Source organism: Podarcis tiliguerta (genome assembly GCF_965153285.1).
Source record: "Podarcis tiliguerta genome assembly, chromosome: 4".
In the NCBI taxonomy this organism is placed as follows: domain Eukaryota; kingdom Metazoa; phylum Chordata; class Lepidosauria; order Squamata; family Lacertidae; genus Podarcis; species Podarcis tiliguerta.
This window is the reverse complement of record NC_139537.1, coordinates 90,497,856-90,521,826: the sequence shown is the minus strand read 5'-3', so window position 1 is coordinate 90,521,826 and position 23,971 is coordinate 90,497,856.

The following is a 23,971-nucleotide window of genomic DNA, read 5'->3' as shown; positions in this document are numbered from 1 at the left end:
TCTGCAATTTAGTCAAAAATGGTGCCAAACTCTTGAAAACGATCCCCTGAAAGCTTTTACGGTGGAAACAGATGGGTTTTAATCCTGGGAAACAGAATCAGCCCTCGACGTCTGGACAACTTTTTCTGAAAAAATCCGTAAGCCGCGCGGTCACAATTTCAGCAAAAATCTGACGTTCTGCAATTCACCCAAAAATGCTGCCAAAATGTTGCAAACGATCCCCTGAAAGCTTTTTCGGTGGAAACAAATGGGTTTTAATGCTGGGAAAAAGAATTAGCCCTCGACGTCTGAATAACTTTTTTTGAAAAAATCCCTAAGCCGCGCGGTCACAATTTCAGCAAAAATCTGACGTTCTGCAATTTAGTCAAAAATGGTGCGAAAACTGTTGCAAACGATCCACTGAAAGCTTTTTCGGTGGAAACAGATGGGTTTTAATCCTGGGAAACAGAATCAGCCCTCGACGTCTGGACAACTTTTTTTGAAAAAAATGCCTAAGCCGCGCGATCACAATTTCAGCAAAAATCTGACGTTCTGCAATTTAGTCAAAAATGGTGCCAAACTCTTGCAAACGATCCCCTGAAACCTTTTTCGGTGGAAACAGATGGGTTTTTATCATGGGAAACAGAATTAGCCCTCGACTTCTGGACAACTTTTTTTGAAAAAATCCCTAAGCCGCGCGGTCACAATTTCAGCAAAAATCTGACGTTCTGCAATTTTGTCAAAAATGGTGCCAAACTGTTGCAAACGATCCCCTGAAAGTTTTCTCGGTGGAAACAGATGGGTTTTTATAATGGGAAACAGAATCAGCCCTCGACGTCTGAACACCTTTTTTTGAAAAAATCCCTAAGCCGCGCGCTCACAATTTCAGCAAAAATCTGACGTTCTGCAATTCACTCAAAAATGCTGCCACACTGTTGCAAACCATCCCCTGAAAGCTTTTTCGGTGGAAACAGATGGGTTTTTATCATGGGAAACAGAATTAGCCCTCGAGGTCTGAACACCTTTTTTTGAAAAAAATCCCTAAGCCGCGCGGTCACAATTTCAGCAAAAATCTGACGTTCTGCAATTTAGTCAAAAATGGTGCCAAACTCTTGAAAACGATCCCCTGAAAGCTTTTACGGTGGAAACAGATGGGTTTTAATGCAGGGAAACAGAATCAGCCCTCGACGTCTGGACAACTTTTTCTGAAAAAATCCCTAAGCCGCGCTGTCACAATTTCAGCAAAAATCTGACGTTCTGCAATTCACTCAAAAATGCTGCCAAAATGTTGCAAACGATCCCCTCAAAGCTTTTTCGGTGGAAACAGATGGGTTTTAATCGTGGGAAAAAGAATTAGCCCTCGACGTCTGAACAACTTTTTTTGAAAAAATCCCTAAGCCGCGCGCTCACAATTTCAGCAAAAATCTGACGTTCTGCAATTTAGTCAAAAATGGTGACACACTGTTGCAAACCATCCCCTGAAAGCTTTTTCGGTGGAAACAGATGGGTTTTTATCATGGGAAACAGAATTAGCCCTCGAGGTCTGAACACCTTTTTTGAAAAAATCCCTAAGCCGCGCGGTCACAATTTCAGCAAAAATCTGACGTTCTGCAATTCACTCAAAAATGGTGCCACACTGTTGCAAACCATCCCCTGAAAGCGTTTTCGGTGGAAACAGATGGCTTTTTATCATGGGAAACAGAATTAGCCCTCGAGGTCTGAACACCTTTTTTTGAAAAAATCCCTAAGCCGCGCGGTCACAATTTCAGCAAAAATCTGACGTTCTGCAATTTAGTCAAAAATGGTGCCAAACTCTTGCAAACGATCCCCTGAAAGCTTTTATGGTGGAAACTGATGGGTTTTAATCCTGGGAAACAGAATCAGCCCTCGACGCCTGGACAACTTTCTTTGAAAAAATCCCTAAGCCGCGCGTTCACAATTTCAGCAAAAATCTGACGTTCTGCATTTCACTCAAAAATGCTGCCAAAATGTTGCAAACGATCCCCTCAAAGCTTTTTGGGTGGAAACAGAGGCGTTTTAATCGTGGGAAAAAGAATTAGCCCTCGACGTCTGAACAACTTTTTTTGAAAAAATCCCTAAGCCGCGCGGTCACAATTTCAGCAAAAATCTGACGTTCTGCAATTCACTCAAAAATGGTGCCACACTGTTGCAAACCATCCCCTGAAAGCTTTTTCGGTGGAAACAGATGGGTTTTCATCATGGGAAACAGAATTAGCCCTCGACGTCTGAACACCTTTTTTGAAAAAATCCCTAAGCCGCGCGGTCACAATTTCAGCAAAAATCTGACGTTCTGCAATTCACTCAAAAATGGTGCCACACTGTTGCAAACCATCCCCTGAAAGCTTTTTCGGTGGAAACAGATGGGTTTTTATCATGGGAAACAGAATTAGCCCTCGAGGTCTGAACACCTTTTTTTGAAAAAATCCCTAAGCCGCGCGGTCACAATTTCAGCAAAAATCTGACGTTCTGCAATTTAGTCAAAAATGGTGCCAAACTCTTGCAAACGATCCCCTGAAAGCTTTTACGGTGGAAACAGATGGGTTTTAATCCTGGGAAACAGAATCAGCCCTCGACGTCTGGACAACTTTCTTTGAAAAAATCCCTAAGCCGCGCGGTCACAATTTCAGCAAAAATCTGACGTTCTGCAATTCACTCAAAAATGCTGCCAAAATGTTGCAAACGATCCCCTGAAAGCTTTTTCGGTGGAAACACATGGGTTTTTATCATGGGAAACAGAATTAGCCCTCGACGTCTGAACAACTTTTTTTGAAAAAATCCCTAAGCGGCGCGGTCACAATTTCAGCAAAAATCTGACGTTCTGCAATTCACTCAAAAATGGTGCCACAATCTTGCAAACCATCCCCTGAAAGCTTTTTCGGTGGAAACAGATGGGTTTTTATCATGGGAAACAGAATTAGCCCTCGACTTCTGGACAACTTTTTTTGAAAAAATCCCTAAGCCGCGCGGTCACAATTTCAGCAAAAATCTGACGTTCTGCAATTTAGTCAAAAATGGTGCGAAAACTGTTGCAAACGCTCCCCTGAAAGCTTTTACGGTGGAAACAGATGGGTTTTAATCCTGGGAAACAGAATCAGCCCTCAACGTCTGGACAACTTTTTTTGAAAAAATCCCTAAGCTGCGCGGTCACAATTTCAGCAAAAATCTGACGTTCTGCAATTCACTCAAAAATGCTGCCAAAATGTTGCAAACGATCCGCTGAAAGCTTTTTCGGTGGAAACAGATGGGTTTTAATCCTGGGGAAAAAAATTAGCCCTCGAGGTCTGAACAACTTTTTTTGAAAAAAATCCCTAAGCCGCGCGGTCACAATTTCATCAAAAATCTGACGTTCTGCAATTTAGTCAAAAATGGTGCCAAACTCTTGCAAACGATCCGCTGAAAGCTTTTTCGGTGGAAACAGATGGGTTTTTATCATGGGAAACAGAATTAGCCCTCGACTTCTGGACAACTTTTTTTGAAAAAATCCCTAAGCCGCGCGGTCACAATTTCAGCAAAAATCTGACGTTCTGCAATTTAGTCAAAAATGGTGCCAAACTGTTGCAAACGATCCCCTGAAAGCTTTTACGGTGGAAACAGATGGGTTTTTATCATGGGAAACAGAATTAGCCCTCGAGGTCTGAACACCTTTTTTTGAAAAACATCCCTAAGCCGCGCGGTCACAATTTCAGCAAAAATCTGACATTCTGCAATTCACTCAAAAATGCTGCCAAAATGTTGCAAACGATCCCCTGAAAGCTTTTTCGGTGGAAACAGATGGGTTTTAATCGTGGGAAAAAGAATTAGCCCTCGACGTCTGAACAACTTTTTTTGAAAAAATCCCTAAGCCGCGCGGTCACAATTTCAGCAAAAATCTGACGTTCTGCAATTTAGTCAAAAATGCTGCCAAACTCTTGCAAACGATCCCCTGAAAGCTTTTACGGTGGAAACAGATGGGTTTTAATCCTGGGAAACAGAATCAGCCCTCGACGTCTGGACAACTTTTTCTGAAAAAATCCGTAAGCCGCGCGGTCACAATTTCAGCAAAAATCTGACGTTCTGCAATTCACTCAAAAATGCTGTCAAAATGTTGCAAACGATCCCCTGAAAGCTTTTTCGGTGGAAACAGATGGGTTTTAATGCTGGGAAACAGAATTAGCCCTCGATGTCTGAACAACTTTTTTTGAAAAAATCCCTAAGCCGCGCGGTCACAATTTCAGCAAAAATCTGACGTTCTGCAATTTAGTCAAAAAAGGTTCCACACTGTTTAAACCATCCCCTGAAAGCTTTTTCGGTGGAAACAGATGGGTTTTTATAATGGGAAACAGAATCAGCCCTCGACGTCTGAACACCTTTTTTTGAAAAAATCCCTAAGCCGCGCGCTCACAATTTCAGCAAATATCTGACGTTCTGCAATTCACTCAAAAATGCTGCCACACTGTTGCAAACCATCCCCTGAAAGCTTTTTCGGTGGAAACAGATGGGTTTTTATCATGGGAAACAGAATTAGCCCTCGAGGTCTGAACACCTTTTTTTGAAAAAAATCCCTAAGCCGCGCGGTCACAATTTCAGCAAAAATCTGACGTTCTGCAATTTAGTCAAAAATGGTGCCAAACTCTTGAAAACGATCCCCTGAAAGCTTTTACGGTGGAAACAGATGGGTTTTAATGCAGGGAAACAGAATCAGCCCTCGACGTCTGGACAACTTTTTCTGAAAACATCCCTAAGCCGCGCTGTCACAATTTCAGCAAAAATCTGACGTTCTGCAATTCACTCAAAAATGCTGCCAAAATGTTGCAAACGATCCCCTCAAAGCTTTTTCGGTGGAAACAGATGGGTTTTAATTGTGGGAAAAAGAATTAGCCCTCGACGTCTGAACAACTTTTTTTGAAAAAATCCCTAAGCCGCGCGCTCACAATTTCAGCAAAAATCTGACGTTCTGCAATTTAGTCAAAAATGGTGACACACTGTTGCAAACCATCCCCTGAAAGCTTTTTCGGTGGAAACAGATGGGTTTTTATCATGGGAAACAGAATTAGCCCTCGAGGTCTGAACACCTTTTTTGAAAAAATCCCTAAGCCGCGCGGTCACAATTTCAGCAAAAATCTGACGTTCTGCAATTCACTCAAAAATGGTGCCACACTGTTGCACACCATCCCCTGAAAGCGTTTTCGGTGGAAACAGATGGCTTTTTATCATGGGAAACAGAATTAGCCCTCGAGGTCTGAACACCTTTTTTTGAAAAAATCCCTAAGCCGCGCGGTCACAATTTCAGCAAAAATCTGACGTTCTGCAATTTAGTCAAAAATGGTGCCAAACTCTTGCAAACGATCCCCTGAAAGCTTTTATGGTGGAAACTGATGGGTTTTAATCCTGGGAAACAGAATCAGCCCTCGACGCCTGGACAACTTTCTTTGAAAAAATCCCTAAGCCGCGCGTTCACAATTTCAGCAAAAATCTGACGTTCTGCATTTCACTCAAAAATGCTGCCAAAATGTTGCAAACGATCCCCTCAAAGCTTTTTGGGTGGAAACAGAGGCGTTTTAATCGTGGGAAAAAGAATTAGCCCTCGACGTCTGAAAAACTTTTTTTGAAAAAATCCCTAAGCCGCGCGGTCACAATTTCAGCAAAAATCTGACGTTCTGCAATTCACTCAAAAATGGTGCCACACTGTTGCAAACCATCCCCTGAAAGCTTTTTCGGTGGAAACAGATGGGTTTTCATCATGGGAAACAGAATTAGCCCTCGAGGTCTGAACACCTTTTTTGAAAAAATCCCTAAGCCGCGCGGTCACAATTTCAGCAAAAATCTGACGTTCTGCAATTCACTCAAAAATGGTGCCACACTGTTGCAAACCATCCCCTGAAAGCTTTTTCGGTGGAAACAGATGGGTTTTTATCATGGGAAACAGAATTAGCCCTCGAGGTCTGAACACCTTTTTTTGAAAAAATCCCTAAGCCGCGCGGTCACAATTTCAGCAAAAATCTGACGTTCTGCAATTTAGTCAAAAATGGTGCCAAACTCTTGCAAACGATCCCCTGAAAGCTTTTACGGTGGAAACAGATGGGTTTTAATCCTGGGAAACAGAATCAGCCCTCGACGTCTGGACAACTTTCTTTGAAAAAATCCCTAAGCCGCGCGGTCACAATTTCAGCAAAAATCTGACGTTCTGCAATTCACTCAAAAATGCTGCCACACTGTTGCAAACCATCCCCTGAAAGCTTTTTCGGTGGAAACACATGGGTTTTTATCATGGGAAACAGAATTAGCCCTCGACGTCTGAACAACTTTTTTTGAAAAAATCCCTAAGCGGCGCGGTCACAATTTCAGCAAAAATCTGACGTTCTGCAATTCACTCAAAAATGGTGCCACAATGTTGCAAACCATCCCCTGAAAGCTTTTTCGGTGGAAACAGATGGGTTTTTATCATGGGAAACAGAATTAGCCCTCGACTTCTGGACAACTTTTTTTGAAAAAATCCCTAAGCCGCGCGGTCACAATTTCAGCAAAAATCTGACGTTCTGCAGTTTAGTCAAAAATGGTGCGAAAACTGTTGCAAACGATCCCCTGAAAGCTTTTACGGTGGAAACAGATGGGTTTTAATCCTGGGAAACAGAATCAGCCCTCAACGTCTGGACAACTTTTTTTGAAAAAATCCCTAAGCTGCGCGGTCACAATTTCAGCAAAAATCTGACGTTCTGCAATTCACTCAAAAATGCTGCCAAAATGTTGCAAACGATCCGCTGAAAGCTTTTTCGGTGGAAACAGATGGGTTTTAATCCTGGGGGAAAAAATTAGCCCTCGAGGTCTGAACAACTTTTTTTGAAAAAAATCCCTAAGCCGCGCGGTCACAATTTCATCAAAAATCTGACGTTCTGCAATTTAGTCAAAAATGGTGCCAAACTCTTGCAAACGATCCGCTGAAAGCTTTTTCGGTGGAAACAGATGGGTTTTTATCATGGGAAACAGAATTAGCCCTCGACTTCTGGACAACTTTTTTTGAAAAAATCCCTAAGCCGCGCGGTCACAATTTCAGCAAAAATCTGACGTTCTGCAATTTAGTCAAAAATGGTGCCAAACTGTTGCAAATGATCCCCTGAAAGCTTTTACGGTGGAAACAGATGGGTTTTTATCATGGGAAACAGAATTAGCCCTCGAGGTCTGAACACCTTTTTTTGAAAAACATCCCTAAGCCGCGCGGTCACAATTTCAGCAAAAATCTGACATTCTGCAATTCACTCAAAAATGCTGCCAAAATGTTGCAAACGATCCCCTGAAAGCTTTTTCGGTGGAAACAGATGGGTTTTAATCGTGGGAAAAAGAATTAGCCCTCGACGTCTGAACAACTTTTTTTGAAAAAATCCCTAAGCCGCGCGGTCACAATTTCAGCAAAAATCTGACGTTCTGCAATTTAGTCAAAAATGCTGCCAAACTCTTGCAAACGATCCCCTGAAAGCTTTTACGGTGGAAACAGATGGGTTTTAATCCTGGGAAACAGAATCAGCCCTCGACGTCTGGACAACTTTTTCTGAAAAAATCCGTAAGCCGCGCGGTCACAATTTCAGCAAAAATCTGACGTTCTGCAATTCACTCAAAAATGGTGCCAAACTGTTGCAAACGATCCCCTGAAAGCTTTTACGGTGGAAACAGATGGGTTTTTATCATGGGAAACAGAATTAGCCCTCGAGGTCTGAACACCTTTTTTTGAAAAACATCCCTAAGCCGCGCGGTCACAATTTCAGCAAAAATCTGACATTCTGCAATTCACTCAAAAATGCTGCCAAAATGTTGCAAACGATCCCCTGAAAGCTTTTTCGGTGGAAACAGATGGGTTTTAATCGTGGGAAAAAGAATTAGCCCTCGACGTCTGAACAACTTTTTTTGAAAAAATCCCTAAGCCGCGCGGTCACAATTTCAGCAAAAATCTGACGTTCTGCAATTTAGTCAAAAATGCTGCCAAACTCTTGCAAACGATCCCCTGAAAGCTTTTACGGTGGAAACAGATGGGTTTTAATCCTGGGAAACAGAATCAGCCCTCGACGTCTGGACAACTTTTTCTGAAAAAATCCGTAAGCCGCGCGGTCACAATTTCAGCAAAAATCTGACGTTCTGCAATTCACTCAAAAATGCTGTCAAAATGTTGCAAACCATCCCCTGAAAGCTTTTTCGGTGGAAACAGATGGGTTTTTATAATGGGAAACAGAATCAGCCCTCGACGTCTGAACACCTTTTTTTGAAAAAATCCCTAAGCGGCGCGGTCACAATTTCAGCAAAAATCTGACGTTCTGCAATTCACTCAAAAATGGTGCCACAATGTTGCAAACCATCCCCTGAAAGCTTTTTCGGTGGAAACAGATGGGTTTTTATCATGGGAAACAGAATTAGCCCTCGACTTCTGGACAACTTTTTTTGAAAAAATCCCTAAGCCGCGCGGTCACAATTTCAGCAAAAATCTGACGTTCTGCAGTTTAGTCAAAAATGGTGCGAAAACTGTTGCAAACGATCCCCTGAAAGCTTTTACGGTGGAAACAGATGGGTTTTAATCCTGGGAAACAGAATCAGCCCTCAACGTCTGGACAACTTTTTTTGAAAAAATCCCTAAGCTGCGCGGTCACAATTTCAGCAAAAATCTGACGTTCTGCAATTCACTCAAAAATGCTGCCAAAATGTTGCAAACGATCCGCTGAAAGCTTTTTCGGTGGAAACAGATGGGTTTTAATCCTGGGGGAAAAAATTAGCCCTCGAGGTCTGAACAACTTTTTTTGAAAAAAATCCCTAAGCCGCGCGGTCACAATTTCATCAAAAATCTGACGTTCTGCAATTTAGTCAAAAATGGTGCCAAACTCTTGCAAACGATCCGCTGAAAGCTTTTTCGGTGGAAACAGATGGGTTTTTATCATGGGAAACAGAATTAGCCCTCGACTTCTGGACAACTTTTTTTGAAAAAATCCCTAAGCCGCGCGGTCACAATTTCAGCAAAAATCTGACGTTCTGCAATTTAGTCAAAAATGGTGCCAAACTGTTGCAAATGATCCCCTGAAAGCTTTTACGGTGGAAACAGATGGGTTTTTATCATGGGAAACAGAATTAGCCCTCGAGGTCTGAACACCTTTTTTTGAAAAACATCCCTAAGCCGCGCGGTCACAATTTCAGCAAAAATCTGACATTCTGCAATTCACTCAAAAATGCTGCCAAAATGTTGCAAACGATCCCCTGAAAGCTTTTTCGGTGGAAACAGATGGGTTTTAATCGTGGGAAAAAGAATTAGCCCTCGACGTCTGAACAACTTTTTTTGAAAAAATCCCTAAGCCGCGCGGTCACAATTTCAGCAAAAATCTGACGTTCTGCAATTTAGTCAAAAATGCTGCCAAACTCTTGCAAACGATCCCCTGAAAGCTTTTACGGTGGAAACAGATGGGTTTTAATCCTGGGAAACAGAATCAGCCCTCGACGTCTGGACAACTTTTTCTGAAAAAATCCGTAAGCCGCGCGGTCACAATTTCAGCAAAAATCTGACGTTCTGCAATTCACTCAAAAATGGTGCCAAACTGTTGCAAACGATCCCCTGAAAGCTTTTACGGTGGAAACAGATGGGTTTTTATCATGGGAAACAGAATTAGCCCTCGAGGTCTGAACACCTTTTTTTGAAAAACATCCCTAAGCCGCGCGGTCACAATTTCAGCAAAAATCTGACATTCTGCAATTCACTCAAAAATGCTGCCAAAATGTTGCAAACGATCCCCTGAAAGCTTTTTCGGTGGAAACAGATGGGTTTTAATCGTGGGAAAAAGAATTAGCCCTCGACGTCTGAACAACTTTTTTTGAAAAAATCCCTAAGCCGCGCGGTCACAATTTCAGCAAAAATCTGACGTTCTGCAATTTAGTCAAAAATGCTGCCAAACTCTTGCAAACGATCCCCTGAAAGCTTTTACGGTGGAAACAGATGGGTTTTAATCCTGGGAAACAGAATCAGCCCTCGACGTCTGGACAACTTTTTCTGAAAAAATCCGTAAGCCGCGCGGTCACAATTTCAGCAAAAATCTGACGTTCTGCAATTCACTCAAAAATGCTGTCAAAATGTTGCAAACCATCCCCTGAAAGCTTTTTCGGTGGAAACAGATGGGTTTTTATAATGGGAAACAGAATCAGCCCTCGACGTCTGAACACCTTTTTTTGAAAAAATCCCTAAGCCGCGCGCTCACAATTTCAGCAAATATCTGACGTTCTGCAATTCACTCAAAAATGCTGCCACACTGTTGCAAACCATCCCCTGAAAGCTTTTTCGGTGGAAACAGATGGGTTTTTATCATGGGAAACAGAATTAGCCCTCGAGGTCTGAACACCTTTTTTTGAAAAAAATCCCTAAGCCGCGCGGTCACAATTTCAGCAAAAATCTGACGTTCTGCAATTTAGTCAAAAATGGTGCCAAACTCTTGAAAACGATCCCCTGAAAGCTTTTACGGTGGAAACAGATGGGTTTTAATGCAGGGAAACAGAATCAGCCCTCGACGTCTGGACAACTTTTTCTGAAAAAATCCCTAAGCCGCGCTGTCACAATTTCAGCAAAAATCTGACGTTCTGCAATTCACTCAAAAATGCTGCCAAAATGTTGCAAACGATCCCCTCAAAGCTTTTTCGGTGGAAACAGATGGGTTTTAATTGTGGGAAAAAGAATTAGCCCTCGACGTCTGAACAACTTTTTTTGAAAAAATCCCTAAGCCGCGCGCTCACAATTTCAGCAAAAATCTGACGTTCTGCAATTTAGTCAAAAATGGTGACACACTGTTGCAAACCATTCCCTGAAAGCTTTTTCGGTGGAAACAGATGGGTTTTTATCATGGGAAACAGAATTAGCCCTCGAGGTCTGAACACCTTTTTTGAAAAAATCCCTAAGCCGCGCGGTCACAATTTCAGCAAAAATCTGACGTTCTGCAATTCACTCAAAAATGGTGCCACACTGTTGCAAACCATCCCCTGAAAGCGTTTTCGGTGGAAACAGATGGCTTTTTATCATGGGAAACAGAATTAGCCCTCGAGGTCTGAACACCTTTTTTTGAAAAAATCCCTAAGCCGCGCGGTCACAATTTCAGCAAAAATCTGACGTTCTGCAATTTAGTCAAAAATGGTGCCAAACTCTTGCAAACGATCCCCTGAAAGCTTTTATGGTGGAAACTGATGGGTTTTAATCCTGGGAAACAGAATCAGCCCTCGACGCCTGGACAACTTTCTTTGAAAAAATCCCTAAGCCGCGCGTTCACAATTTCAGCAAAAATCTGACGTTCTGCATTTCACTCAAAAATGCTGCCAAAATGTTGCAAACGATCCCCTCAAAGCTTTTTGGGTGGAAACAGAGGCGTTTTAATCGTGGGAAAAAGAATTAGCCCTCGACGTCTGAAAAACTTTTTTTGAAAAAATCCCTAAGCCGCGCGGTCACAATTTCAGCAAAAATCTGACGTTCTGCAATTCACTCAAAAATGGTGCCACACTGTTGCAAACCATCCCCTGAAAGCTTTTTCGGTGGAAACAGATGGGTTTTCATCATGGGAAACAGAATTAGCCCTCGAGGTCTGAACACCTTTTTTGAAAAAATCCCTAAGCCGCGCGGTCACAATTTCAGCAAAAATCTGACGTTCTGCAATTCACTCAAAAATGGTGCCACACTGTTGCAAACCATCCCCTGAAAGCTTTTTCGGTGGAAACAGATGGGTTTTTATCATGGGAAACAGAATTAGCCCTCGAGGTCTGAACACCTTTTTTTGAAAAAATCCCTAAGCCGCGCGGTCACAATTTCAGCAAAAATCTGACGTTCTGCAATTTAGTCAAAAATGGTGCCAAACTCTTGCAAACGATCCCCTGAAAGCTTTTACGGTGGAAACAGATGGGTTTTAATCCTGGGAAACAGAATCAGCCCTCGACGTCTGGACAACTTTCTTTGAAAAAATCCCTAAGCCGCGCGGTCACAATTTCAGCAAAAATCTGACGTTCTGCAATTCACTCAAAAATGCTGCCACACTGTTGCAAACCATCCCCTGAAAGCTTTTTCGGTGGAAACACATGGGTTTTTATCATGGGAAACAGAATTAGCCCTCGACGTCTGAACAACTTTTTTTGAAAAAATCCCTAAGCGGCGCGGTCACAATTTGAGCAAAAATCTGACGTTCTGCAATTCACTCAAAAATGGTGCCACAATGTTGCAAACCATCCCCTGAAAGCTTTTTCGGTGGAAACAGATGGGTTTTTATCATGGGAAACAGAATTAGCCCTCGACTTCTGGACAACTTTTTTTGAAAAAATCCCTAAGCCGCGCGGTCACAATTTCAGCAAAAATCTGACGTTCTGCAATTTAGTCAAAAATGGTGCGAAAACTGTTGCAAACGATCCCCTGAAAGCTTTTACGGTGGAAACAGATGGGTTTTAATCCTGGGAAACAGAATCAGCCCTCAACGTCTGGACAACTTTTTTTGAAAAAATCCCTAAGCTGCGCGGTCACAATTTCAGCAAAAATCTGACGTTCTGCAATTCACTCAAAAATGCTGCCAAAATGTTGCAAACGATCCGCTGAAAGCTTTTTCGGTGGAAACAGATGGGTTTTAATCCTGGGGGAAAAAATTAGCCCTCGAGGTCTGAACAACTTTTTTTGAAAAAAATCCCTAAGCCGCGCGGTCACAATTTCATCAAAAATCTGACGTTCTGCAATTTAGTCAAAAATGGTGCCAAACTCTTGCAAACGATCCGCTGAAAGCTTTTTCGGTGGAAACAGATGGGTTTTTATCATGGGAAACAGAATTAGCCCTCGACTTCTGGACAACTTTTTTTGAAAAAATCCCTAAGCCGCGCGGTCACAATTTCAGCAAAAATCTGACGTTCTGCAATTTAGTCAAAAATGGTGCCAAACTGTTGCAAATGATCCCCTGAAAGCTTTTACGGTGGAAACAGATGGGTTTTTATCATGGGAAACAGAATTAGCCCTCGAGGTCTGAACACCTTTTTTTGAAAAACATCCCTAAGCCGCGCGGTCACAATTTCAGCAAAAATCTGACATTCTGCAATTCACTCAAAAATGCTGCCAAAATGTTGCAAACGATCCCCTGAAAGCTTTTTCGGTGGAAACAGATGGGTTTTAATCGTGGGAAAAAGAATTAGCCCTCGACGTCTGAACAACTTTTTTTGAAAAAATCCCTAAGCCGCGCGGTCACAATTTCAGCAAAAATCTGACGTTCTGCAATTTAGTCAAAAATGCTGCCAAACTCTTGCAAACGATCCCCTGAAAGCTTTTACGGTGGAAACAGATGGGTTTTAATCCTGGGAAACAGAATCAGCCCTCGACGTCTGGACAACTTTTTCTGAAAAAATCCGTAAGCCGCGCGGTCACAATTTCAGCAAAAATCTGACGTTCTGCAATTCACTCAAAAATGCTGTCAAAATGTTGCAAACGATCCCCTGAAAGCTTTTTCGGTGGAAACAGATGGGTTTTAATGCTGGGAAACAGAATTAGCCCTCGACGTCTGAACAACTTTTTTTGAAAAAATCCCTAAGCCGCGCGGTCACAATTTCAGCAAAAATCTGACGTTCTGCAATTTAGTCAAAAATGGTGCCACACTGTTTAAACCATCCCCTGAAAGCTTTTTCGGTGGAAACAGATGGGTTTTTATCATGGGAAACAGAATTAGCCCTCGACGTCTGAACACCTTTTTTGAAAAAATCCCTAAGCCGCGCGGTCACAATTTCAGCAAAAATCTGACGTTCTGCAATTCACTCAAAAATGGTGCCACACTGTTGCAAACCATCCCCTGAAAGCTTTTTCGGTGGAAACAGATGGGTTTTTATCATGGGAAACAGAATTAGCCCTCGAGGTCTGAACACCTTTTTTTGAAAAAAATCCCTAAGCCGCGCGGTCACAATTTCAGCAAAAATCTGACGTTCTGCAATTTAGTCAAAAATGGTGCCAAACTCTTGAAAACGATCCCCTGACAGCTTTTACGGTGGAAACAGATGGGTTTTAATCCTGGGAAACAGAATCAGCCCTCGACGTCTGGACAACTTTCTCTGAAAACATCCCTAAGCCGCGCGGTCACAATTTCAGCAAAAATCTGACGTTCTGCAATTTAGTCAAAAATGGTGCCAAACTCTTGCAAACGATCCCCTGAAAGCTTTTACGGTGGAAACAGATGGGTTTTAATCCTGGGAAACAGAATCAGCCCTCGACGTCTGGACAACTTTTTTTGAAAAAACCCCTAAGCCCCGCGGTCACAATTTGAGCAAAAATCTGACGTTCTGCAATTCACTCAAAAATGCTGCCAAAATGTTGCAAACGATCCCCTGAAAGCTTTTTCGGTGGAAACAGATGGGTTTTAATGCTGGGAAAAAGAATTAGCCCTCAACGTCTGAACAACTTTTTTTGAAAAAATCCCTAAGCCGCGCGGTCACAATTTCAGCAAAAATCTGACGTTCTGCAATTTAGTCAAAAATGGTGCGAAAACTGTTGCAAACGATCCCCTGAAAGCTTTTAGGGTGGAAACAGATGGGTTTTAATCCTGGGAAACAGAATCAGCCCTCGACGTCTGGACAACTTTTTTTGAAAAAATCCCTAAGCCGCGCGGTCACAATTTCAGCAAAAATCTGACGTTCTGCAATTCACTCAAAAATGCTGCCAAAATGTTGCAAACGATCCCCTGAAAACTTTTTCGGTGGAAACAGATGGGTTTTAATGCTGGGAAAAAGAATTAGCCCTCAACGTCTGAACACCTTTTTTTGAAAAAATCCCTAAGCCGCGCGGTCACAATTTCAGCAAAAATCTGACGTTCTGCAATTTAGTCAAAAATGGTGCCAAACTCTTGCAAACGATCCCCTGAAAGTTTTACGGTGGAAACAGATGGGTTTTAATCCTGGGAAACAGAATCAGCCCTCGACGTCTGGACAACTTTTTTTGAAAAAATCCCTAAGCCGCGCGGTCACAATTTCAGCAAAAATCTGACGTTCTGCAATTCACTCAAAAATGCTGCCAAAATGTTGCAAACGATCCCCTGAAAACTTTTTCGGTGGAAACAGATGGGTTTTAATGCTGGGAAAAAGAATTAGCCCTCAACGTCTGAACACCTTTTTTTGAAAAAATCCCTAAGCCGCGCGGTCACAATTTCAGCAAAAATTTGACGTTCTGCAATTTAGTCAAAAATGGTGCCAAACTCTTGCAAACGATCCCCTGAAAGTTTTACGGTGGAAACAGATGGGTTTTAATCCTGGGAAACAGAATCAGCCCTCGACGTCTGGACAACTTTTTCTGAAAAAATCCGTAAGCCGCGCGGTCACAATTTCAGCAAAAATCTGACGTTCTGCAATTCACTCAAAAATGCTGCCAAAATGTTGCAAACGATCCCCTGAAAGCTTTTTCGGTGGAAACAAATGGGTTTTAATGCTGGGAAAAAGAATTAGCCCTCAACGTCTGAACACCTTTTTTTGAAAAAATCCCTAAGCCGCGCGGTCACAATTTCAGCAAAAATCTGACGTTCTGCAATTTAGTCAAAAATGGTGCCAAACTCTTGCAAACGATCCCCTGAAAGTTTTACGGTGGAAACAGATGGGTTTTAATCCTGGGAAACAGAATCAGCCCTCGACGTCTGGACAACTTTTTCTGAAAAAATCCGTAAGCCGCGCGGTCACAATTTCAGCAAAAATCTGACGTTCTGCAATTCACTCAAAAATGCTGCCAAAATGTTGCAAACGATCCCCTGAAAGCTTTTTCGGTGGAAACAAATGGGTTTTAATGCTGGGAAAAAGAATTAGCCCTCGACGTCTGAATAACTTTTTTTGAAAAAATCCCTAAGCCGCGCGGTCACAATTTGAGCAAAAATCTGACGTTCTGCAATTTAGTCAAAAATGGTGCAAAAACTGTTGCAAACGATCCCCTGAAAGCTTTTTCGGTGGAAACAGATGGGTTTTAATCCTGGGAAACAGAATCAGCCCTCGAGGTCTGAACAACTTTTTTTGAAAAAAATGCCTAAGCCGCGCGGTCACAATTTCAGCAAAAATCTGACGTTCTGCAATTTAGTCAAAAATGGTGCCAAACTCTTGCAAACGATCCCCTGAAACCTTTTTCGGTGGAAACAGATGGGTTTTTATCATGGGAAACAGAATTAGCCCTCGACTTCTGGACAACTTTTTTTGAAAAAATCCCTAAGCCGCGCGGTCACAATTTCAGCAAAAATCTGACGTTCTGCAATTTTGTCAAAAATGGTGCCAAACTGTTGCAAACGATCCCCTGAAAGCTTTTACGGTGGAAACAGATGGGTTTTTATCATGGGAAACAGAATTAGCCCTCGAGGTCTGAACACCTTTTTTTGAAAAACACCCCTAAGCCGCGCGGTCACAATTTCAGCAAAAATCTGACGTTCTGCAATTTAGTCAAAAATGGTGCCAAACTCTTGAAAACGATCCCCTGAAAGCTTTCTCGGTGGAAACAGATGGGTTTTTATAATGGGAAACAGAATCAGCCCTCGACGTCTGAACACCTTTTTTTGAAAAAATCCCTAAGCCGCGCGGTCACAATTTCAGCAAATATCTGACGTTCTGCAATTCACTCAAAAATGCTGCCACACTGTTGCAAACCATCCCCTGAAAGCTTTTTCGGTGGAAACAGATGGGTTTTTATCATGGGAAACAGAATTAGCCCTCGAGGTCTGAACACCTTTTTTTGAAAAAAATCCCTAAGCCGCGCGGTCACAATTTCAGCAAAAATCTGACGTTCTGCAATTTAGTAAAAAATGGTGCCAAACTCTTGAAAACGATCCCCTGAAAGCTTTTACGGTGGAAACAGATGGGTTTTAATGCAGGGAAACAGAATCAGCCCTCGACGTCTGGACAACTTTTTCTGAAAAAATCCCTAAGCCGCGCGGTCACAATTTCAGCAAAAATCTGACGTTCTGCAATTCACTCAAAAATGCTGCCAAAATGTTGCAAACGATCCCCTCAAAGCTTTTTTGGTGGAAACAGATGGGTTTTAATCGTGGGAAAAAGAATTAGCCCTCGACGTCTGAACAACTTTTTTTGAAAAAATCCCTAAGACGCGCGCTCACAATTTCAGGAAAAATCTGACGTTCTGCAATTTAGTCAAAAATGGTGACACACTGTTGCAAACCATCCCCTGAAAGCTTTTTCGGTGGAAACAGATGGGTTTTTATCATGGGAAACAGAATTAGCCCTCGAGGTCTGAACACCTTTTTTTGAAAAAATCCCTAAGCCGCGCGGTCACAATTTCAGCAAAAATCTGACGTTCTGCAGTTTAGTCAAAAATGGTGCCAAACTCTTGCAAACGATCCCCTGAAAGCTTTTACGGTGGAAACAGATGGGTTTTAATCCTGGGAAACAGAATCAGCCCTCGACGTCTGGACAACTTTCTTTGAAAAAATCCCTAAGCCGCGCGGTCACAATTTCAGCAAAAATCTGACGTTCTGCAATTCACTCAAAAATGCTGCCAAAATGTTGCAAACGATCCCCTGAAAGCTTTTTCGGTGGAAACACATGGGTTTTTATCATGGGAAACAGAATTAGCCCTCGACGTCTGAACAACTTTTTTTGAAAAAATCCCTAAGCGGCGCGGTCACAATTTCATCAAAAATCTGACGTTCTGCAATTCACTCAAAAATGGTGCCACAATGTTGCAAACCATCCCCTGAAAGCTTTTTCGGTGGAAACAGATGGGTTTTTATCATGGGAAACAGAATTAGCCCTCGACTTCTGGACAACTTTTTTTGAAAAAATCCCTAAGCCGCGCGGTCACAATTTCAGCAAAAATCTGACGTTCTGCAATTTAGTCAAAAATGGTGCGAAAACTGTTGCAAACGATCCCCTGAAAGCTTTTACGGTGGAAACAGATGGGTTTTAATCCTGGGAAACAGAATCAGCCCTCGACGTCTGGACAACTTTTTTTGAAAAAATCCCTAAGCTGCGTGGTCACAATTTCAGCAAAAATCTGACGTTCTGCAATTCACTCAAAAATGCTGCCAAAATGTTGCAAACGATCCGCTGAAAGCTTTTTCGGTGGAAACAGATGGGTTTTAATCCTGGGGAAAAAAATTAGCCCTCGAGGTCTGAACAACTTTTTTTGAAAAAAATCCCTAAGCCGCGCGGTCACAATTTCAGCAAAAATCTGACGTTCTGCAATTTAGTCAAAAATGGTGCCAAACTCTTGCAAACGATCCCCTGAAAGCTTTTTCGGTGGAAACAGATGGGTTTTTATCATGGGAAACAGAATTAGCCCTCGACTTCTGGACAACTTTTTTTGAAAAAATCCCTAAGCCGCGCGGTCACAATTTCAGGAAAAATCTGACGTTCTGCAATTTAGTCAAAAATGGTGCCAAACTGTTGCAAACGATCCCCTGAAAGCTTTTACGGTGGAAACAGATGGGGTTTTATTCATGGGAAACAGAATTGGCCCTCGAGGTCTGAACACCTTTTTTTGAAAAACATCCCTAAGCCGCGCGGTCACAATTTCAGCAAAAATCTGACATTCTGCAATTCACTCAAAAATGGTGCCAAACTCTTGAAAACGATCCCCTGAAAGCTTTTTCGGTGGAAACAGATGGGTTTTAATCCTGGGAAAAAGAATTAGCCCTCGAGGTCTGAACAACTTTTTCTGAAAACATCCCTAAGCCGCGCGGTCACAATTTCAGCAAAAATCTGACGTTCTGCAATTCACTCAAAAATGCTGCCAAAATGTTGCAAACGATCCCCTGAAAGCTTTTTCGGTGGAAACAGATGGGTTTTTATCATGGGAAACAGAATTAGCCCTCGAGGTCTGAAGACCTTTTTTTGAAAAAATCCCTAAGCCGCGCGGTCACAATTTCAGCAAAAATCTGACGTTCTGCAATTTAGTCAAAAATGGTGCCAAACTCTTGCAAACGATCCCCTGAAAGCTTTTACGGTGGAAACAGATGGGTTTTAATCCTGGGAAACAGAATCAGCTCTCGACGTCTGGACAACTTTTTTTGAAAAAACCCCTAAGCCCCACGGTCACAATTTGATCAAAAATCTGACGTTCTGCAATTCACTCAAAAATGCTGCCAAAATGTTGCAAACGATCCCCTGAAAGCTTTTTCGGTGGAAACAGATGGGTTTTAATCGTGGGAAAAAGAATTAGCCCTCGAAGTCTGAACAACTTTTTTTGAAAAAATCCCTAAGCCGCGCGGTCACAATTTCAGCAAAAATCTGACGTTCTGCAATTTAGTAAAAATGCTGCCAAACTCTTGCAAACGATCCCCTGAAAGCTTTTACGGTGGAAACAGATGGGTTTTAATCCTGGGAAACAGAATCAGCCCTCGACGTCTGGACAACTTTTTCTGAAAAAATCCGTAAGCCGCGCGGTCACAATTTCAGCAAAAATCTGACGTTCTGCAATTCACTCAAAAATGCTGTCAAAATGTTGCAAACGATCCCCTGAAAGCTTTTTCGGTGGAAACAGATGGGTTTTAATGCTGGGAAAAAGAATTAGCCCTCGACGTCTGAACAACTTTTTTTGAAAAAATCCCTAAGCCGCGCGGTCACAATTTCAGCAAAAATCTGACGTTCTGCAATTTAGTCAAAAATGGTGCCACACTGTTTAAACCATCCCCTGAAAGCTTTTTCGGTGGAAACAGATGGGTTTTTATCATGGGAAACAGAATTAGCCCTCGAGGTCTGAACACCTTTTTTTGAAAAACATCCCTAAGCCGCGCGGTCACAATTTCAGCAAAAATCTGACTTTCTGCAATTCACTCAAAAATGGTGCCACACTGTTGCAAACCATCCCCTGAAAGCTTTTTCGGTGGAAACAGATGGGTTTTAATCGTGGGAAGAAGAATTAGCCCTCGACGTCTGAACAACTTTTTTTGAAAAAATCCCTAAGCCGCGCGGTCACAATTTCAGCAAAAATCTGACGTTCTGCAATTTAGTCAAAAATGGTGCCAAACTCTTGCAAACGATCCCCTGAAAGCTTTTACGGTGGAAACAGATGGGTTTTAATCCTGGGAAACAGAATCAGCCCTCGACGTCTGGACAACTTTTTTTGAAAAAACCCCTAAGCCCCGCGGTCACAATTTGAGCAAAAATCTGACGTTCTGCAATTCACTCAAAAATGCTGCCAAAATGTTGCAAACGATCCCCTGAAAGCTTTTTCGGTGGAAACAGATGGGTTTTAATGCTGGGAAAAAGAATTAGCCCTCAACGTCTGAACAACTTTTTTTGAAAAAATCCCTAAGCCGCGCGGTCACAATTTCAGCAAAAATCTGACGTTCTGCAATTTAGTCAAAAATGGTGCGAAAACTGTTGCAAACGATCCCCTGAAAGCTTTTAGGGTGGAAACAGATGGGTTTTAATCCTGGGAAACAGAATCAGCCCTCGACGTCTGGACAACTTTTTTTGAAAAAATCCCTAAGCCGCGCGGTCACAATTTCAGCAAAAATCTGAGGTTCTGCAATTCACTCAAAAATGCTGCCACACTGTTGCAAACCATCCCCTGAAAGCTTTTTCGGTGGAAACAGATGGGTTTTTATCATGGGAAACAGAATTAGCCCTCGAGGTCTGAACACCTTTTATTGAAAAAAATCCGTAAGCCGCGCGGTCACAATTTCAGCAAAAATCTGACGTTCTGCAATTTAGTCAAAAATGGTGCGAAAACTGTTGCAAACGATCCCCTGAAAGCTTTTACGGTGGAAACAGATGGGTTTTAATCCTGGGAAACAGAATCAGCCCTCGACGTCTGGACAACTTTTTTTGAAAAAACCCCTAAGCCCAGCGGTCACAATTTGAGCAAAAATCTGACGTTCTGCAATTCACTCAAAAATGCTGCCAAAATGTTGCAAACGATCCCCTGAAAACTTTTTCGGTGGAAACAGATGGGTTTTAATGCTGGGAAAAAGAATTAGCCCTCAACGTCTGAACACCTTTTTTTGAAAAAATCCCTAAGCCGCGCGGTCACAATTTCAGCAAAAATCTGACGTTCTGCAATTCACTCAAAAATGGTGCCACACTGTTGCAAACGATCCCCTGAAAGCTTTTACGGTGGAAACAGATGGGTTTTAATCCTGGGAAACAGAATCAGCCCTCGACGTCTGGACAACTTTTTTTGAAAAAATCCCTAAGCCGCGCAGTCACAATTTCAGCAAAAATCTGACGTTCTGCAATTCACTCAAAAATGCTGCCAAAATGTTGCAAACGATCCCCTGAAAGCTTTTTCGGTGGAAACAGATGGGTTTTAATCGTGAGAAAAAGAATTAGCCCTCGACTTCTGGACAACTTTTTTTGAAAAAATCCCTAAGCCGCGCGGTCACAATTTCAGCAAAAATCTGACGTTCTGCAATTTAGTCAAAAATGGTGCCAAACTGTTGCAAACGATCCCCTGAAAGCTTTTACGGTGGAAACAGATGGGTTTTTATCATGGGAAACAGAATTAGCCCTCGAGGTCTGAACACCTTTTTTTGAAAAACATCCCTAAGCCGCGCGGTCACAATTTCAGCAAAAATCTGACGTTCTGCAATTCACTCAAAAATGCTGCCAAAATGTTGCAAACGATCCCCTGAAAGCTTTTTCGGTGGAAACAGATGGGTTTTAATCCTGGGAAAAAGAATTAGCTCTCGAGATCTGAACAACTTTTTTTGAAAAAAATCCCTAAGCCGCGCGGTCACAATTTCAGCAAAAATCTGACGTTCTGCAATTAAGTCAAAAATGGTGCCAAACTCTTGCAAACGATCCCCTGAAAGCTTTTTCGGTGGAAACAGATGGGTTTTTGTCATGGGAAACAGATTTAGCCCTCGACTTCTGGACAACTTTTTTTGAAAAAATCCCTAAGCCGCGCGGTCACAATTTCAGCAAAAATCTGACGTTCTGCAATTTAGTCAAAAATGGTGCCAAACTGTTGCAAACGACCCCCTGAAAGCTTTTACGGTGGAAACAGATGGGTTTTTATCATGGGAAACAGAATTAGCCCTCGAGGTCTGAATACCTTTTTTTGAAAAAATCCCTAAGCCGCGCGGTCACAATTTCAGCAAAAATCTGACGTTCTGCAATTTAGTCAAAAATGGTGCCAAACTCTTGCAAACGATCCCCTGAAAGCTTTTACGGTGGAAACAGATGGGTTTTAATCCTGGGAAACAGAATCAGCCCTCGACGTCTGGACAACTTTTTTTGAAAAAACCCCTAAGCCCCGCGGCCACAATTTGATCAAAAATCTGACGTTCTGCAATTCACTCAAAAATGCTGCCAAAATGTTGCAAACGATCCCCTAAAAGCTTTTTCGGTGGAAACAGATGGGTTTTAATGCTGGGAAAAAGAATTAGCCCTCGACGTCTGGACACCTTTTTTTGAAAAAATCCCTAAGCCGCGCGGTCACAATTTCAGCAAAAATCTGACGTTCTGCAATTCACTCAAAAATGCTGCCACACTGTTGCAAACCATCCCCTGAAAGCTTTTTCGGTGGAAACAGATGGGTTTTTATCATGGGAAACAGAATCAGCCCTCGACGTCTGAACACCTTTTTTTGAAAAAATCCCTAAGCCGCTCGGTCACAATTTCAGCAAATATCTGACGTTCTGCAATTCACTCAAAAATGGTGCCACACTGTTGCAAACCATCCCCTGAAAGCTTTTTCGGTGGAAACAGATGGGTTTTTATCATGGGAAACAGAATTAGCCCTCGAGGTCTGAACACCTTTTTTGAAAAAATCCCTAAGCCGCGCGGTCACAATTTCAGCAAAAATCTGACGTTCTGCAATTCACTCAAAAATGGTGCCACACTGTTGCAAACGATCCCCTGAAAGCTTTTTCGGTGGAAACAGATGGGTTTTTATCATGGGAAACAGAATTAGCCCTCGAGGTCTGAACACCTTTTTTTGAAAAACATCCCTAAGCCGCGCGGTCACAATTTCAGCAAAAATCTGACGTTCTGCAATTCACTCAAAAATGCTGCCAAAATGTTGCAAACGATCCCCTGAAAGCTTTTTCGGTGGAAACAGATGGGTTTTAATCGTGAGAAAAAGAATTAGCCCTCGACGTCTGAACAACGGTTTTTGAAAAAATCCCTAAGCCGCGCGGTCACAATTTCAGCAAAAATCTGACGTTCTGCAATTCACTCAAAAATGCTGCCAAAATGTTGCAAACGATCCCCTGAAAGCTTTTTCGGTGGAAACAGATGGGTTTTAATCCTGGGAAAAAGAATTAGCCCTCGAGATCTGAACAACTTTTTTTGAAAAAAATCCCTAAGCCGCGCGGTCACAATTTCAGCAAAAATCTGACGTTCTGCAATTTAGTCAAAAATGGTGCCAAACTCTTGCAAACGATCCCCTGAAAGCTTTTTCGGTGGAAACAGATGGGTTTTTGTCATGGGAAACAGATTTAGCCCTCGACTTCTGGACAACTTTTTTTGAAAAAATCCCTAAGCCGCGCGGTCACAATTTCAGCAAAAATCTGACGTTCTGCAATTTAGTCAAAAATGGTGCCACACTGTTTAAACCATCCCCTGAAAGCTTTTTCGGTGGAAACAGATGGGTTTTTATCATGGGAAACAGAATTAGCCCTCGAGGTCTGAACACCTTTTTTTGAAAAACATCCCTAAGCCGCGCGGTCACAATTTCAGCAAAAATCTGACTTTCTGCAATTCACTCAAAAATGGTGCCACACTGTTGCAAACCATCCCCTGAAAGCTTTTTCGGTGGAAACAGATGGGTTTTAATCGTGGGAAGAAGAATTAGCCCTCGACGTCTGAACAACTTTTTTTGAAAAAATCCCTAAGCCGCGCGGTCACAATTTCAGCAAAAATCTGACGTTCTGCAATTTAGTCAAAAATGGTGCCAAACTCTTGCAAACGATCCCCTGAAAGCTTTTACGGTGGAAACAGATGGGTTTTAATCCTGGGAAACAGAATCAGCCCTCGACGTCTGGACAACTTTTTTTGAAAAAACCCCTAAGCCCCGCGGTCACAATTTGAGCAAAAATCTGACGTTCTGCAATTCACT